The following is a 12554-nucleotide window of genomic DNA, read 5'->3' as shown; positions in this document are numbered from 1 at the left end:
CCCCTTATTTTACCTTCAGGTGCAGTTTAAGGCTGGGTCCCTTTCCAATCTTAGGAGAGACAATCCAGATTCCTCTGAATTGACACCCCTCATCCCTCTGCTTCCCAGCATTTTCTTTTCAAAAACACTGATCACAGAAGCACAACTCGCCTACTAACCCTGTATCGGCTAGTAAGGTTACTGTGGCCTGACTGTACATTGAGCCAGGTGCATTTATGGTCTCTGCCATAACGCTCTCCCAACCGGCTGGCGACCCAGTCGATAGCGACCTCATAGTCCGTCATCAAGTCAGGACCCCAAGCGGCTGACTGTCCGTAGTACCTATCAGCCACTCAGTTTAGAAACCGACGGTCTTGTCCCCACCCCGCTTGCTCTGGGTATGGAAATATTGACCGTTTTCGCCAGCCTTGCCTGTTCACGGCAGGAGCTGTGCCCCCTCCGGTGCACCGCCCTGCTCCTAGGTGTGGACTGTCGTCCACGTACCACCCAGTGCCCACACCAACTTACGTGCGACGTTTCCTGGGCCGACTAGGCGGTTCCACAGTGGTATGTTAATTCATACCTCGTTACGCACGGAGGCCTTCAGTAACTCCTCAGCACTATAGTTTGTGTTTAACGTGCGCCCAGACTCTTGCGAGCCCACTGCCGCCTGCTAGTGGCTAGAGGTTCGGGGTGCCTAATCCCCTCCCTAACCACTAAAACGACCCCAATCACCTCAACGAACGCATCGACTCGCCTTCTAACAACAATTTCTCTCACAGCGTTTCGCAAATGTCTTCACAACGGCGCTCTAACATCTCTAGAATACCGCATCTTCTCCGCCAAGCTAAACCAGTTAGCTCCAACCTCCAATACGATTTGCTCCAGACTAGTATCGATCCGATCCACGTCAAAACGTAACAACCTTCGTCAAGCTTGCTACTGATCACATACAATTTACACAAATACACAAATACAAACAAACCGAGACATCGACCACATGGCGCAACGCTATTAACCTTGGATTCTTGTGTAAGCCGACTTTTCATCTAAAAAAATTTCACGGAACATCCGCTAGTGTCTATTTCCTAAAAAACCCATATTTTCCTAATCTCCCGCGTCAAACACAGTCCTCTGAGCGGCGAGCCCAGTCATATATTTAATAATAAAATTTCGTCCCACTAATAGGGTAAAGAATTCCCACGTTTACACTCTCATGTCTCCTTCAAATAATTTACCTATCCCTAACCTACATGCTTCAAGATGTCTGCACCTAAGCCATTTTTCTATCCCTAACCTACATGCTTCAAGACGTCTGCACCTAAGCCATTTTTCTATCCCTAACCTACATGCTTCAAGATGTCTGCACCTAAGCCATTTTTCTATCCCTAACCTACATGCTTCAAGATGTCTGCACCTAAGCCATTTTTCTATCCCTAACCTACATGCTTCAAGATGTCTGCACCTAAGCCATTTTGCTATCCCTAACCTACATGCTTCAAGATGTCTGCACCTAAGCCATTTTTCTATCCCTAACCTACATGCTTCAAGATGTCTGCACCTAAGCCATTTTTCTATCCCTAACCTACATGCTTCAAGATGTCTGCACCTAAGCCATTTTGCTATCCCTAACCTACATGCTTCAAGATGTCTGCACCTAAGCCATTTTTCTATCCCTAACCTGTCCCTAAATTATGACTAATAACCACTCGTCGGGCCGCCGGCCTTATATAATCAACAAAAAATAAAAAAGTCCCATCCTCCTGCTCCCAATGGTATGCACAAATACGCTGCTCGTATTTCCTGTAATGCAACTCAAAATAAGCAGGTTCAGTTCTGGACATCCTAACCTAACATCACCACCAGTCCTGTAAGCAAACAATACACATATCCACCCTGGGTCCTACTGTGGCTATACACGACCATCAATATTCCTATTCACCCCATGTCTCTCTCATCCTCCAGACAGCCTCTCACTCTGTACTGCAAATTTCCACTTCCCGGTTCTTTTTCCGCATGCTCATTATGTGAACATATCAGAACGGGTCTTAAAAACGGCACCAACTGTTGTATATTCACAACATGAATATCCATTAATTACAGCACAGTAGTGAGGTTGTTAACTAGAGGAAGGGAAAGATCACAGTGTGATAGAAACAATGGTCCTCATCTGGGCTCCCAAATTTAGCCAGTAGAGAATAAGTTGTATACAGCCAGACAACCGGTAGCTATGGTCCAATATTCATTTAATTGCAGCGTGGGCCGAGTGGAATAATGCATTGGTTACATACAGGACACTTCAAACATAATACATGATTTGTACAAAAGGATTTGATGCAGGTAAATCACAATAGCCCTCGTTGGCTTTTTACATCAAAAGACAGTATTGTACATACATTTTAGTCATGTTATGTTAATGAAATAAGACCATAGTACTCTCTGTCACCACATGATGAAACCTGGGCCTAAGATAGGCATCTTATCACATTATTCCATATACAGTTTCTACTCACATAGGGACAAAGTAGACCATGGTCGTGGTGATGGTGGAGGACGCAGACTCAGACCCCCTGGGTAACGGTGTGTGGCGGGTGTCCTGAGCTGGCCTGGCCTTCCTCACCAAAACCCACTGTTTTATACTTATAGATTTCATGACCTCACTTTTCTTAACCTAGTTCCACCAATCACCAGTATCTAAACACAGGCAGTCCTCATTTGGTGTCTCCTGGTCGTATGTGTCCGTAACAGCCATGGGTAGCCCCCTCCTTTTTGGCCAGAGGGGGGGTTGGACTGTGGCCTCCTTTGAATGAATCAATCATTTTAACATTCCTTCTATATGGTTCTTCTTTGTAAGTTACTTTCTAATAGGTTACTATACTCTTGTTTTATTATTCCAACCTTGTTTTTCATTCTAAACTAATATAATGCAATTATATTTCCTGTGACCTCTAATCTTGGTTAGACAACTGTCTTTAGTGCTATATTGAGTCACCGTTTTTCTGTGGTGTGTGACTGAGTAAACAATGTCGTCATGAGAGAGGTGTCGCCTGGTGGTGTTCAACTGATGAGGTCTGGTGACTTCTGCCTTAATAGTGTTTGTGTTGAAAACACTAACCCAGTATATTCAGTGCGTCTTAGGTTAATACTATTCAATTCACAAGAGCCATCCCAAAACCCTGTCTACCAACTGACACTTTGTATTTTCTGACCACATTACTCTGGTCTCACAGAGGCATTTCCGTTTTTGGTCTCTCTGCTGTGCTCAACTGTCACATGTCTAGGTGTTTGGTTCTTGGGGGGTTGGAATGTCTCTTGTACAACCGTGTAAACAACCCTATAGGCTTGGCCTGCAGGTTTTCTCCAAAATGTGCTCTGAGAGTCTATGTAATGCCTCACTACAGATATTTTCAGTTTTCAGGGTTATTCTAACAATTTGATTATGAAATTATGTCAAGGTTACCACAAGAGTAAAGTACAGAAAAAAAGGTACCGTTGGGTACCGGTATCGATTCCCAGGTAAAAAGAAACATTTTCAGGCTTGGTGTCCCGAAAAGACCCATGCGTAGCCCAGATGCAAGCCGCATTTTACAATAAACATCTGTGGGGCTGCTTAAAAAAATACATAATTATAATCGCAAATTTAATCGCAATCGCAATATCTGTCCGAAAAATCGAAATTAGATTATTTCCCAAAATCGTGCAGCCCTAGTAGGCGAGTCAATATACTGTTTAACCCCAAAAAAATTGATACAAAAGGTTTTTCAATGGATTCTGGTAGTATTGGGCGTGCTAAATAACATACTAAAAGTCGACCAAAATCGACCCCTCCGAAAGACGTCATTTCCAAGATGGCGTCCCAGATGGCGCCGGGGCGATTAAAATGGCTATATCTCAAATTAAGAAAATGGTGCAAAGGATTTCTCAACTGATTCTGGTACCTCTGGGCATGCTCACTAACATACTAAAAATCTAGGAAAATACACCTTCCAGAAAGGCTTCATTTTCAAGATGGCGTCCAAAATTGCGGCTGGCCAAGCTTAAAATGGCTATATATATGTCAATATAAAAATTATATAAATGATTTTGTCATTTGATTCTGGTACCCCAAGTACCCCTAGACATACTTAGGAACATACTAAAGTTTTAGGGAAATACACCTTCCGAAGAGGCTTAATTTTCAAAATGGTGTCCAAAATGACGACTGGGAGCTTAGAATGCCTGTATCTCAAATGGGAAAACATTTCTAAAGGATTTATAAACTGATTCTGGCACCTCTATACATTAATAACGAGCAAAATATCTAGCTAAATATATCTGCTAGGAATGCATCATTTGCATCATCAAAATGGCTGCCTGTAGCTTATTTTGGCTAAAATTTAAATTGGTTATTATATTCAACCTAGAAAGCTGGCTTTGGTGTTGAACACAAAATAAATGACCCACTTATTGTGGTCTTTAGGCCTACTCATCATCATCTTCAGGATCCTCTGGGAGAAACTTGTTATGTGGATTGTCACATTCATGAAGTTGACATGGTCCACAGACAGTAGTACAAGGTAGTCCATATTTTCTGCATGAGCAGCGAAGTGTCTTGCAGGCAGTGGTACAGTTACAATGAATGACCTTCAAGAGACTGTCTGGAGCAGCATTCATTGTTGACATGAGTGGGACAAATCTATTGTCCTGCAGTTTCCAGCCCCAGTCTAGAGCATCTATACCATCATCTGTTCCCATCCAGACCATGACCTGGTAGTATGCTCTACGACAGTGGAATTTGGTAGCAGATTCAGTTGGTGGTAGACGTTCAGGCGTTACCGTTGATGAAGCTGAGACAACCTTCTTGCTGAAAATGTTATATCTCATTTTTGCAAGCGAATCTGTGCACTTTCCACCAAAAAAGACAGCCATTGCTTGGCACCCAAGGTCATCGATCACATCTGTTGTCTGGTTTGGTACAGTGAATGCATTGGCACAAGCCTGAAGGACAGGATCCCCTTTTACAAGTTTTTGGAATGCTGTCTTTTTGCCAACTCCGAAGATCCGGGAAGTTGTGTCACAGCCAGTCACAGCATGGATGAACAGCAACTGAGAACACACATCCTGTCCGAGTACTTCTTTCAAATGGTTTATGGCGTACACTTTAAAACTGCAATCAGCTTTCGACTTGTCTGATCTGAAATAAAGGCCCTTGCTATCTCTCTGTGCATAGTAAAGAAGTAAGACGAGGAGATCAGTATCTTCTCCAATCAGCGTCGTGGTGTGAAGAAGAGATGATCCCACTGCGGCCCTTACTATGTCTACATCAGCATCTCCAAGTGAATTGACCACAGTGCAATCCCGTTCTTTCAGTTCATCACTTATCATGTGGATCAGTTTCTGTTTATTCAGATCTCTTGACAGGAACTCCTCCTTCTTACCTGAGAACTCTGTCTCAGAAGTGAAGTTGACAATGGGATGAATATTGTTTCCTCTTCTTTGATGTGTGTTGTCTTTAATGGATGGCCCATCCTCATAGCCATCAAACACAATGGTTGTAGCTGAGCCATAATGTTGGATGGTGAAGTCTGCATATGACTGTGCAATTTTACCATAGCTTTGTCCGTGCTTCCATTGTATTCGGTGAAGGAGTGAACCACCATCAAGAACATAATGCTCCGATTCTGGGATATCGAGGCGGTCGATATCCCGTATTTCTTGGATCACGTAATCCCATATGCGTCCATAACGCTGGTCGAGGGCCACTAGAGCCGCGGAGTATGGGGTGCTTGAGTTGGAATATGCCAGCGCTATGTTATGCGCTCTGGGCACCTTGAGATGCTTGAGGAGGATGGCATATTTGTACGACTCGTCGGGGACGTCGGACATCATAGTCTCCAAACACATGCGTAATTCCGTGTACTGTGCTCTGTCCTCGCGCGTAAAGTCGGGGAACGTCGGTGTGCCAAGGTACGATGCCATGGATGGCTGGCACATTGGTGAGCGTAGGGGAAGAGGCCTCCTGGGCGAGTCTCCCCGTACGTGTGGTCGTGGGTTAGTACTTGGTGGGTACCAGAGGCCGGGTCCCCAGGTGCTGTTCCTCGGTGCTGACTGTACGTCAAACTCACCCGTGAGTTGGGTCGGGGTTTGTAGTGCAGTGACTCGGGGCTGAAGTCGGGGCTGTACTGGGCCTCTTGGTCCAGAGTACGTTGCTGCTGGTGGGCTTGACATTCCTCCTCTTCCTCTTCCTCTTCTAGGTCCTGGAGTCTTCTAGTCAGTCTCTCGGCGACGTAGGCCGGTTCTTCCCGTTGGCTGGGTCTCGTATGGACCGGTCGGGGAGGGGGGTCGGAGACGTAGACAGGTTCCTCCTGTTGGCCGGGTCCCGGGTCGCTTTGTCGGGTAGGGGAAGGTGCCCTAGACCCTTGTCGTGATGATCTCCGGGAGCTCCGTGCTGAGAGAGGGGGTGTCGCCCTGGCAATCAATTGTTCTATCATCTGCGCCTGCAGCCGGTCGCGCTCTGCTTCGCGCTGGGCATTGGCGGCGTCGCGCTGTGCATTGGCGCGGTCTCGTTCTATGTTCTCTTCCGTCTGAAGGCGCCTCTCCTCCAGTCTTATGCGGTCGTCCTCACTCCTTTGTTGCGCCTGGAAGCGCTCTCGTTCGGTTGCAGAGTGTTCGCGCTCACTAAGGGCTTGCGCTTGGAGTTGCGCGTGAAGGCGCTCTCGTTCCGCTGCAGAGTGTTCGCGCTCGCTTAATTGTTGCGCCTGGAGGCGCTCTCGTTGTTCGCGCTCGCTCATCTGTTGAGCCTGGAGGCGCTCTCGTTCCATGGCAGAGTGTTCGCGCTCACTAAGGGCTTGCGCTTGGAGTTGCGCGTGGAGGCGCTCTCTTTCCGTGGCGGAGTGTTCGCGCTCACTAAGCGTCTTTGCTTGAAGCCGGTCGCGTTCACCCTGAAGTCGGTCTCTTTCGGTGGAGGCCAGTCTCTGGTCCGCCTCGCTGGGGGATGACACTGGCGGAGGTGATCGGGTGCTGACAGGGCTTGTTGGAGATCTGTTCTCCTGGCGCGCTCCGAGGTCTATCTCCTGGGCGCGGTTCTCTTCACTTGGTTGTGTGTCGGGTTCTATCCCTGGAGCGCTTTCTTTATCCTGGAGCGCTCCGGGGTCTATCCCGGTGACGCTGTCTGGAGGTATAGTCATGTCATGTCCCACCTGGTCCCCCCCGTGAGCTGAGTCAGTTTCGTTTGAACCCACTGGGGTCTCTACTGGCAGGGTCGCCAAGTCGATAGGATTGGACATGCTTTGACTATCCGCTTTATCCGTATTTAACGTCTGTTTAGATAAGCTAGGGGGTAGAACGAAAGCGAATTCCTCCAGATATGGAGGTGGCTGACGTTTGCGCTGCGGGCGTTCTAGCTTTGGGGAGCCGCTTGGGGAGTGTTCACCGCTGGCCATGGTTAATATTAATATTATGTTAAATATTACACTGATACCCTCCGGCTCGAAGGACCAATTGTAACTGAGGGGTTACAAAACCCTGACTGTATTAAAGATTGTGATAGATTAAACCACTGCTAGTTATGTACTTTAATTACTGGCCAGACAGTACATCAAATATAGATGGTGAACACCCACAAGAACACGGGATTGACACAGAAATACTATTGGAGGGTAATTTATTATTATTAGGCAACGTTAGGTTACAGAATGAGAATTAGGGTCGCGCTTGTATGGCGAAGAATATACGTAGAGTCAGTCAAGAGCATAAGTCACTAAGAATAGCAGGAATCCTACGATGGGTCTAAGCTGACGCCACCTGTTGTATAGTAGCAATTATATAGGGCAACACCGGTACCAACTGGAGACAATGGGTTCCCTCCTGGGTGTAAGGCCTGGAGGGTAGAGGAATGTTCGGGTACTCCGTCTGAGTCAACGAGGAATAAAGAGACTCCAGGTACAGGAGTCGGTGCTTGTACTCCCTTGATCAGCAGACAAAAGCAATAGTTGTAATCCAAGATGCTCGACAGCATTGACGACAGCTAGCCAGCCCCGTCCACGAGGCAGGCCCGAGTGGTAATCCTCACAAGGTTAAATCCCAAACGATAGTGGAAATCAACGGTGCTCTTCTCCGGTAGTCACGTCCCAAATCAATATAATCCAACCAGGAATGGTTCTGCTGGTCGCCGACGCCGATTCTCCTGTGCACTATACTTCACATTAAACTAGGTCGAACTTGACGTTACTTCACTAAACTCTGACACTTTTACTATTCTATTCGCACATGTTCTAAACGCACGGTTGCTCACTTCAATGTTACCGAACTTGTCACACTGCTGCTTTAGACGAACTGAATGAACGAAGCGCTGCTGTTTACACCTGCGCCGTATTTATACTTAAGTGAATATCTAGTCCCAACCTCAGTCCTTGTCTCGTATTACTACGCTGACTCTGGGCATGTTCTGACATGCCTGCAGTTGTCTTTGAACTTGCCGTTGGGGGCTTGCGCGTTGGCGCCTGGGGGCGCTGTCCAATAGGAGAGCGAATATTACTCTGGTCTGAACGCAGGTAAAGGGATATTCCGTGTATATATATAAATAATATACAAAGTATATCAAACGATACATATATATATTCAGTTTAATCTGGCCCTTCACAACAGTTATCCTAACACACAAATTAGCTGAGTCCAGTACAAAACAAAAACGGTATTTCTTCAGTGTTCACCAAACACACAAAAAACTGATAATCCAAAAGGACTGTTTCCAAAAACTCACCAGAGCGCAACACGTAAAGCGGGCAGATAACGAGGCGCAGCTCCAAACGGGGAACCAGGTTCTCCACAGCGTTTCTCCACAAAAAGGTCCTGGAGAGAAAGAAGACAGGAACAGCGACGGGGAAGGCAGGTATATGCAGTTGTATTCCAGAACAGTAGTACTCAAAACGACCCGGCATCGAATGACAGAAGGTCAGAGTATATGAAGCCTCTGGGGCGCTGATTAGAACACACATCAGGTGCGTGATGGTAATTGATACTTGACTTAGAAGTGTGCGTTCGGCAACGGACCAATCATCACAGAATCCTCACAGTACCTTAAAGGAACGGAGCGTGTGGCGGGGAACGAACCAATCATCACAGTACCTTAAGAAGCCTGTGGTGGGGAAAGAACCAATCCTCACAAAGGAAACGTTGAAAAAGAAGTGCAGAATCAATGATTCGATCAGGAGCAACCTTGATAGACGATTTTTGTCCAAGGGTTATGGCTTTATCCTTTCTACTAAATGAAAATGTGAATGCCGGCTGTCCGATCATCTTGTGCATGATGTTGCGTCCAACAGAGTCATAATCATGCACGTTCACTCCATCCTCAGCGACAACACCTGTAACAACATTCCTTAAAGAAGAGTCTGGAGAGAAAGGTGAACATATAGCAAGTTTTGAAGTGATCTTCTCCAGGTCAGCAGCATCCCTTTTCATCCTTGCCTCTGTTGAATCCTTGTGCTGTTCTGATGTTGTGTATGTCTGGTTTGAGAACTCCTGCATTGCGGTGTTATACTCTGATGTTATGCTATTTGACATTGTCCAAAGGGATCTCTGATTGTCGGTCATTCCACTTCCATGTGTCATCCCTCCTGTAGTCTTCAATGACCTCATCAATGTTGTTTCGATTACAAGATCTGAGCTGAGGCCTGCCCATGATTGGCTGCTGCGACGGATAACATGAAAACCCTTTTCAAATTGTCTGAAGACATCTGGGTGGTTGATGTGAAGCTGACTCATCTCTTGGACATAAAAGTGTGCCGATTTCAAGTAATTGTAATGCCCAGCCGCAGCGAATATCGGCATGCATTCAGAAACAGCGCGTAGGTGCAAAAGCCAGGAACCTGTGCGATCTGCTGTTATCAGTGACCTAGCAACTTCTAACATGTGTTGGTAATTTAGCCACAACTGACTAGTTTTGGATCTAGCACACAGTTCCATCTTCCTTTTTCCCAGCTCTTCATTTATTGTAATGAGGGTCTCTGATGTGAACACTTTTTCCAATGGCATTTCACCCTTAACTATTGAGGTATACATTGCTTCAGACTGTTCAACCATTGCTGCAAATTCATAATCATGACTATCATCTACCATTTCTGATATTATCATGCGGTTAAGACATTTGTCAACCAGAAGATGGCCACGGAATGCTCTCTGAACTGATTTGCCTGTCATCATATGGGCTACTGAGTTCTCCCCATAGACTACCCCTAGGATGTCCTTAAGTCCTGTACCGTCCATCAGTGTACCAATTGCTCCTAGCAAATTCATAAATGTGTGAAATCCTCCTAGGAGCAGGACAAAGGACTTGAGGTGACTGCACTGTGGTGAATCTAGGATTATCTCTGCTGCTTTCCAATATAGGGGTTGGTCAAATGTAACTACTGGGGCAAGGTGGTGTTTGGATGCCAGACCACAAATGAACTCCAGTGTTGACAGAATGCATGTTTTGTCTCCGGAGTACATGTCTATCATTGGTAAGTATCTCACTGAAGACTGCCCTGAATGTTCATCTCCCTTATGAATAATGTGCATCATCCCCTGCCAACCAGGTGCAGGCTGTTTGAAATTGAACGATAACTCCCAAAGCAGATCAACCATCTTGTTACATTCTGCGAGTCTTGGAAGTTCTTTAAATGTGGTGTCTCTGCAAAAGTGTTTGGCAAAGTGATAATCTATTATCACAACTTTTGACCTCTGCACAAGATTCAGTTCATTAATTCTGAACCTCGGAATCCTTTGGTCTGTCTTCTGTCCTGGTGTCAAGACAGCTATCATGCCCATCCCATGAAATGTCCCTTTCCCATCAATTGTTAGAACATTATGATCTACATTGTCTGCAGCAAATAAGACGGTCGTGTTCAACACATCAATATCCTTACCAAGCATGTTTGGTGCAGTACAATTTGCAGCATTCATTTCAAACCTCTGCAGTTCAGAATCCGAAGAGCAGAATCCCATCTTATTCAGCATATCTACAATGAACCGAGACCGGTTTAAGTGGTGCATTTTATCACTGCTAGGCCAATTTGCAAAGGGGCAAGGACAGCTTGTGGTCGGACTGCCTGTATGATTGCGTGGCCAATACTAGCAATTTTCTGCTCTGTCTCTTTACCGACAAACAAAGCTTTTAACACAATGTGGAGTGATTGTGGAATATAATCAAGGGCATTCTGTAGTTTTAGTGTCTCTGTAGTCGGGTACTCATTAACAGGTGGAACATTAGTCATTATGTCACTTTTTATGAGTTTTGCAGCTGTTTCAAGTAAGTGTCTCTTCTCAGACTCTTCATCACTGTTTTGTTTTGTGTTGTTATAGTAGGATCTGAGTATGTCTGATGTTTTCTCTCTTATTGTAACAATACAATCCAAGCCATCTCCTTCTGCAATAAATATGCTATTTGCATATCGTTGCATCAGCAATGTTTTTAGGTATTGATTACTATATGGGATGGAATCGGCCTTAGACAAATACTCTTGCATTTTACACCTAAGTGCAGAAACGGTCAGCTGTCCATCATCATTCGTTTCAAAGTAAGCACACATTTTTGAGAAGGCTTGTTCTTGGTCCTCATTCTTTGGCCTTCCAGACTTTCTCCGCTTTGGATTACAATCAGGCTGAAATTCCATGGGAACATCACGGTCACACCGGAAATGTGTGCTACAAGCATTATGATACACACAGTCTGCAGCATGTAGATCACTATTATAGTATTCAATTCTACCTTTGACTTTGAATGACCACTCATCATTTCGTTTATCACAGCTTTGCAATATAGACTTTGCAAAGTTGTCTGTTTTCACGTAACTGTAGTCGGCACGTCCTTCATGAACATTTGTGCCGCAGAAAAGGCAATCAGTTTGGCTATTGAATAGAGCTTCAGACTGCCTAGTAATAGTCCTTTTATTAGTGGTACTTGATTCACCGCTCTGTTTCCTCTGTAAATGTAAATCAATATCTCGGCTATGTATGTACATTTTGCGGCATTCTGAATGTACTTTCATGCCAGCAGTCACATGAACAGTGTCACCTCTTTTAACACTAGCTTTATTGATTCCATCAGCACCTTTCTGACGAATCTCAACAAAATCACTTCCATCTTCCAATTTACAAATGGGACAGATCTGGGCACTGAATTCACTCATCACTTTAGAAATCAGATAATATCAAAAAGAAGGATTCAACTATGCTAGCTTGAGAGCTGGAGAGTGCAAACACATCTGGCAAAGACTAGGATGAAACTGGGGCTTAAATAACACTGCCAGGTCAGACACGCCCAGACATGCCCAAACACAGGACTTGGTCAGAAAAGAAAGAAAGAAACTTATTCAGAAAAAGAAGGCTTCAACTATGGTAGTTTGGGAGCTGGAGAGTGCAAACACCTCTAACTATAACAACTATAATGGTCAAAAAGAAGGCTTCAACTATGCTAGCTTGAGAGCTGAGAGTGCAAACACCTCTGTCAAAGACTAGAATGAAACTGCGGCTTAAATAACACTGCCAGGTCAGACACGCCCAGACATGCCCAAACACAGGACCAGTTTGGATGCCATCTTGAAAATGATGCCTTT

The sequence above is a fragment of the Notolepis coatsorum genome (assembly GCF_963971535.1).
Source record: "Notolepis coatsorum genome assembly, chromosome: 8".
Classification (NCBI taxonomy): domain Eukaryota; kingdom Metazoa; phylum Chordata; class Actinopteri; order Aulopiformes; family Paralepididae; genus Notolepis; species Notolepis coatsorum.
The sequence above is the reverse complement of the archived record's forward strand: the minus strand, read 5'-3'. Positions refer to the sequence as shown.